Genomic DNA, 7,480 nt, shown 5'->3' with positions numbered 1-7,480 from the left:
TGAATTGTAGAATATTGTCAGTACCGAGATTTAAAAAAAAAAAAAATCATAACAAATGACAAAGTATTTCTGTTCTGAGTGTTCTGGACTTGTAATCCAAGAGTGGTTTGTTTGTATTCATGCTTAGAAAAAGCATTTGCTATCTGTACATCAGTGTATGGGCTGCAGTTCCTTTATTCATTTACTCGACTCTGGCTGAGTTATATTTGCCAAGGTCTTATGGGCAAAGAACAGCAGCAGCTCCAGGGATTAACCCACTACAAAGGTAATAGATCTATAACCCAAGACCCAGCAGAAGGAAGATTCATGAAGAAACGCTCTTAAAGACAAATCCACAACTGACCTGTTATTGGTCTTTGTGTAAGTGTACTGACATGCACAAACCTGATTACTTTCGCTGTGCTGTGAAATGAGTACAGACGTACTAATCAGCATAGAATAGCAATAGCTAACATTACTACGGTATCCATTAACAAAAGTGATTATAAGCAGGTTGTCATTTTATAGGCAAAAGGGGAGCCGTTTAAAGGGGAAGTTGCATTTCCTATCATCTAATCTACTGTCTAACAAGGTAAATCACTCGGCTAGGTACCAACATTTTGAAACATTTAAAGCAGAAAGCATTTAAAATATGCAAATTTAAAAACGGAATCTTTCCTTAGATGACATACGAAGATATTTCCATTTAAGCAAAGTATTGTAAATGAACAGCCTAAGTGAAGCACAGAGCCTCAGAACAGGCAGCTAATTGTTATAATAATACTATTGTTAATATATTCTACTGATGGGAGATGAGAACAAAGCTTTATTGATAATGCCATAAACACTCCTGTTTATTAAGTATGATATAATTATGTTCATAAACCTTTTTCAGAACTGGTAATGAACTGGCCAACCTGTTATATTCTTCTGAAACCTTAGCTTGGGATTAGTGTATATTTGCATTGTACACATTTATTAAGATGCTTAAAATGTAGGTGTTTTAAATGCCAATGCACATCTGAGGGCCCCTGCATCTGAGCCCCCACAAGATGCAGTATGTCCTTTATAACCACACATATAGTATATGTAATAAACCCCCATGAGACAGGGAAAGGCAGATCAAGGGATCCCCACTTATAAAGGAATTCGGGAAAACCAACTTGGTTCTTTTCTTACTTCCATTCATTGAGCACAGAGAAGGGGGTTAAGTTATCTTAAAAAGTCAGCAAAAAACTGCAAGAAAACATTTGATTTGCCATGTTGTAAATATACAATTTGTGTTGAGTTTTTTAGGGATGCATTCGGTGCATCCCTAATGATAACAGCTAACTAATGGCTGATTATTTTGTGGACATGCACTGTTTTTACAAGGTGTTTTTGTCACCTATAGATCTCCATAATTTTCATTTATTTTAGGATCACAGATATAAATTAGTTATTTGTGTGTGTTAATAGTATTGGCTGTGTTCTTACAGCATCACTACGAGCTGATGTTTTATTAATGTATGTCATTGTAATGATTCATATGTGTTGTCATCATTTATGAAACCTCTTTATCACTAAGGGCATGGAACATTGGTGGATGTTTGTGATATGCAGTTTCAATGTACTTTCCATTTAGATAAGTTTAGAGAAGTGTTGGTTAGAAAGGCCCATTGTCCATTCTTCTGGTAGGTAAAATGGACTGACAATAGTAACACTGCCCCATGAGGTTCCACTCAGAATTGCATGTATGTACTGTATTGGCATTACCATTGCCCTGTCATGGTTAATGTGTGGAGTGTTTTCTTTTTAAGCATATTACTTTGCTTTAACCTGGGTAAAAGTCTGCAGAAGGCTGACTGCCCTGATCATATAGAAATAGTATTTTTCACTGTTCAGTATGTGCACCCCTTTATTTACAAACACAATTTTTTGAATATAGAGAAGATGTCACATTGCTTTTGCTTTCTGTAATTATGTTGGTGCTTGATGATACTGCCATCCCACAGCCTAGATTAATAAACATGCAGCGCAATTTACTCATCTGTTTAGCTTTGCTTTCCAATCCAATGCACAGACAACGTGCCTGAGAAGTAGAGACTTTCATTCACTTTTCTCTCTACTCCATATGTTTAAAATTAGATTTCTATTAAACATCAGTTAATGCTCATTATGTAACATTTACAAGTTTAATAGTTTTCATCAATATAATTCCCACAGAATATGCTGACATCTCATCCTCTAAGTCTTAACAGGGCCTGACAAACATTATCATACATGCCCAAACAATAATACTAAGTCCCTTGCTTCGCAGAACCATTAATGCACCTGCTTAATGGACTTGGCATGCTTCATTTAGACTTCAGGTAGGTGTTGACCCTTAAGGTCCCCATACACGGGCCGATTATAGCTGCCGATATCTGTCCCTTGGACCAATTCGGCAGCTTATAGGCCCATGTAGGGGCAGAACCGAGGGGCCTGGCCGACCGATATCTGGCCTGAAATTGGGCAGATATCGATTGGCCAGGTTAGAAAATCCAGTCGGATCGGGGACCGCATCGGCTCGTTGATGCGGTCCCCGAACCGACTGCCCCATTGCTGCATGTAGAATTCGATCGTTTGGCCCCAGGGCCAAATGATTGAATTTGCCTACATGCCTCCCCGATATCGCCCACCCGTAGGTGGGGATATCGGGTGAAGATCCGCTTGCTTGGCGACATCGCCAAGTGAGCGGATCTGCCCGTGTATGGCCAGCTTTAGACACTCCCTATACCATAAAACAATGAGTACAGGGTTGTAATTTAATTGCAGCAGGTTTAGTGACCCAATGTTTGCTTTATTCCAGTGTTTGCTTGTTACTTCTGTGCCTTCTGGCCAACTAGACCTGTGGTTTATGAGACTTGATTCTTTTTTCAAAATTTGAATTATGTGATTAAAATGGAGTCTATGGTAAATGGCCTTCCCATAATTTAGAGCTATCTGTATAATGGGTTCCCGGATAACAGATCCCACTCCTGTACAAAGTTGTGTAAAATTCACAGTCAATAGGTCTACCCCTCCCCATACAAACACTCTATGATATATTTATAATATGTTGCCATCAAAAAATATGTCCATTAACACCTTGATATGAACTACTCTTTCATTTATAGAAATATGCTTGACTTGAATTTTCTGCCCACTTTTCCCCAGCGCTGCTTATGACAATTTCCCGCATCTCTTGCAAACCACAGTGGATATTAAAGTGATGAGGCTACATTATGTTTTAATCAGAGGTTTTCCGTTAACAATTTAGGACTGTCTGTTTGATGCAAGGCAAGGTAAGTGGCGTTCTTTGTGGGTTATTTTAGTCAACTAAAGGTTTAATTGAGCTTTAATTAAAGTTCTATTACTAAACACCTGTCCATAGTTAGAAGTGCCATCCCATAGGAGGCTGTAACTGTGTAACCGTGACAAAAAGAGCGTGAAATGACACGAAGCATATGAAGGTGATTGTTCTAACTGAGAAACATTATCAAAACACTTTTTTTTCAGTGCTGTGTGCTGAGGTAAAGTGTTGACAAATAATATATTCACATGTAAGAGAGAACAGGCTTTGAAGAGAATATTACAAAAGCCATCAACGGAAAACAAGTTCTACCACCAGTGGAAGATAGATACAAACAAGGCAAGCAGTATTGAAAATATATATGATGCCATTTGTGAAAGCCTATGGGGAAATCATATTGAACTAAAGCACTGAGTCTATTGCAACCTAAAGAATGTGATTTCTGTACAGGCAGCATTACACAATTGTGAGTAGATTCTCAATGCTTTTCAGAATTTCCCTAGAAACTTCTTGTACTTAACCTTTGCACCCTATAATAGTTTGTAGGGCCAGAATATGCTCAATGCAAATGAATTATGGCAAACTCCAAAGCATGCATGGTATCTGTGGAGCAAACATCAGATCTGTGCACTGCATTCAAACTACAACATTTAACATTAACAAAATTACGTTCTTAGCCACTCAGGTGTCTCCCCGACATGCATCTGTACACACGGAAAGCTACACATACACGCATCACAATAATACATATACAAATATGCGTCAGCTTACATTTTCTCCTTGCTACCAAATGGGCTATGCAATTTATTCATGAAAGGAAATATACAGTTATATAGAGAAGCGCAAGGCTGGCATATCATTTCAGGAGAGATGAAGCGGTACAATTATCTTTTCTTCGTCTGTGGAATAAAATGCAGTAGCTTTAAAGGGATTATACGAACACAAACAGACTTCAAAGAATCAAAATAGCTTTTAATTATAAAAAGTGCATCATAGTTTTTTTCCAAATTTTAGAAAAGTGAGCATTTTTTGAGGCTTTTTATTGTATTGTCTACATATTTGACATGTCATTCAGAACTCCTGAGGCTAGACTAGGCCTGTGTGCAGTGTGTGCTGCCCTCTGGTGCATTTGTAAATCTGCCTAGTGGATGGCAAATACAGGGAATTCTAATATACCCAAGCAACATAGACATATTTTTTGCTGTGTAGAATAACACCATTTTATTTGCTGCACACAAAGATAAAATACACTTTCATTAAATTCATAAATTGGGGGAGTTTCCATTTCCTTTTCATAATTTTCATAATGTTCCAGAGATATCTATCACATTTAACAATTCTATTATCACCCTATCTTCCCAGGCCAGGTGCCTTAGGGTTATCACCATTCTGCTCTGTCCTTCACTGCTCATATCCAGTTGCTCATCAAATCATGTCACTTTCACCTAAGAAATATTTCCAAAATACGATCATTTATACATGATTGCCAAAATTCGTATTCACTATCTTATCATATCTTGCCTGGACAACTGTAACTCTTTGCTAATTGGCCTTACCCTCTCCAGTCCATAATGAATACTGCTGCCAGGCTCATACACCTCTCCAACCGCTCCTCCTCTGCCGTGCCACTCTGCCAATCCCTGCACTGGCTTCCCCTACCATCCAGGATACAATTCACACTAATGACTCTCACATTCAAAGCAGTCCATAACTCTGCCCCTCCCTACATCTCTGATCTTATCTCTAGATACCAACCAACCCACTTGTTATACTCTTCTACTGACCTACTTCTTAACTCCTCTTGCGTTACCTCATAGGCGGATTTTCCATAAGGCTAGGGGAGGCTAAGCCTCCCCAAACCTGCTTGGCACATTAAAAAAACAAAAAAAAAATCCTTACTCCGTTTCTGCACTGTGCTGGAAATTTGTTCCTTGCAAGCCCGTTTTGCTGTGCTCCGATTGGATCTTTCTTCTTGTGGATTCTCCAATCAGAGCACAGCTTTCTTGACAGACAGTAAAATTGACCAATCAGAGCACAGATGCACACAGGGATTGGGAGATTTTGCAAACTGGAAACAGAAATGAAGACTGAAAAGAAGAATCTGCAGCTGTAACTTTACCTAAGAACCAACTCTCAACTTTTGCTGCAGTTTTCATCCCACAGGTACTATACACAGGCACTATACACAGGCACTATACACAGGCACTATACCAAGGCACTATACACAGGTACTATACAGTTCTAAAGAATCACTAGCTGACATTAAATTTTTTTTTCCTGACCTGACATCTATAATAATTTATAATCTATCCCCTACCCTAACAGATGGAGGGTAAGTTAACTCTTTCCCTCTGAAAAAGCTCATTGTGTGTTTATATATTTGTTGTTGTTTTTTGCACTTACTATTTTTTTTTTGTCATTGTTTTGTTCATTTCTAGTTAGTTACAGTGGAGCCAATGTTGTGTATCAGTGCCAGTGTTATTCAGGCCCTGGCACTATATCTGCCATCAGTACCCACTGCTTCTCACTGTATATAATGTGCTGGTTTTGTAAATAAGGACTGCGTCTCACTGTATATAATGCGGAGTCAGTACCCACTGCCTTTCTTGCTATAAAACTAACATAAACACATCTAAAGGGGTGGTTCACTTTTAAGTTAACCTTTAGTATGTTATAAAATGGCCTATTCCTAGCAACTTTGCAATTGGTCTTCCTAATTAATTTTTTTGAATAATTTGCCTCTCTTCTGCCTCTATACAGATGTCAAATGGGGGCCAAAAAATATTGCTCTGTGAGGCTACAATATTATTATTATTATAATTTTGTATTACTTATTTTTCCAAGTAGGCCCCTTAACTATTCATATTCCCATCTCTTGTTTAAACCACTACCTGGTTGTTAGGGTAAATAAGACCCTAGCAACCAGATAGCTGCTGAAATACCAAATGGAGAGCTGCTGAACAAAAAGCTAAATAACTGAAAAACCATTAAAAATAAAAGTGAATTTGAATGCGAACTACCCCTTTAAGCTAACTGATCACAAACACAAATGTTTGCAGATCCCCTAACAGAAGTGCATGTATGAATACTTTTACATCCTAAACATTTTAGGGTAAAAAAAAGCACCCCCCCCCCGCACTTTTGTACAGTATCCCTGGGAGTCAGTAGGAACAGCAAGAGGTGTTGGGTGGTTAACTTTTTATGCCAGCAGTGAATCCACTAAGTGTCACATTAGCTGTAGGTCAGTCTGTGTATGGGCCATCTTTAGCCTCCCCAAACAAAAAAGTCACCCTCTGCCTATGCAGATATCTGTGACGGGCCGTCTGCGCTCCCAGGACACGTTCTGCACTGAGGCGACTGAAAACACGCACTCGACGCAACATCAGGCCAGTGACAAGGCAATATCTATAATAAATAATAACTTTTATGTAAAGGGTTCATTGGCCAAAGTCATTCTTTTTTGGATTGCAAAGAACAAAGTTCATAGGCAAAAACTTTATTGCTGGTCTGAGTGCCTGTCTGGATGGAAAATATTTGAAGTCAGAGAACTGTACCTGGGTGTTGCACAGAACATTTAATTTATTAATTTTAAATTAATTATTAAAGGCAAAATCTATAAACTGTGCACAACACCACATTAGATTGTCTGTGGCAGGGTAGGCAAAGGCTTGGTAAGGAGAGCTGTGTTAATGACCGATGTAACTTCTACTTCTGCGCTCAAGTTTATGCACTAGGTTACTCTATGTATGTATGTATATCTTTATTTATAAAGCGCTACTTATGTACGCAGCGCTGTACAGTAGAATAGATTAATACAAACAGGGGGTTATTAATATAATAATAGATAAATACAAAGTATAATAATAAATACAAATAAATATGAGATACAGTTGCAATAAGTTAAGAGTCGAGGACACAAGAGGATGGAGGTCCCTGCCCCGTAGAGCTTACAATCTATATGGGAGGGTAACTTACAGACACAAATAGGCAAATACAGTAAAAGTGCTGTAGCTCACAGTGGGTGACACTACAATATATGTGCCTATAATAGAATCATACTTATTTACAGTAAAAGCCTTGCCGCTGACAGGTGTAACATAAGTACAAATACTTAGGTGTAATATAGGTGTGTGTAAAAAACGACTTACACTCCTTTTAATAATCAAAAATAAATATTGTTGCAATATA

Source organism: Xenopus tropicalis, chromosome 4 (genome assembly GCF_000004195.4).
Source record: "Xenopus tropicalis strain Nigerian chromosome 4, UCB_Xtro_10.0, whole genome shotgun sequence".
In the NCBI taxonomy this organism is placed as follows: Eukaryota; Metazoa; Chordata; class Amphibia; order Anura; family Pipidae; genus Xenopus; species Xenopus tropicalis.
This window is presented reverse-complemented; position numbering follows the sequence as displayed.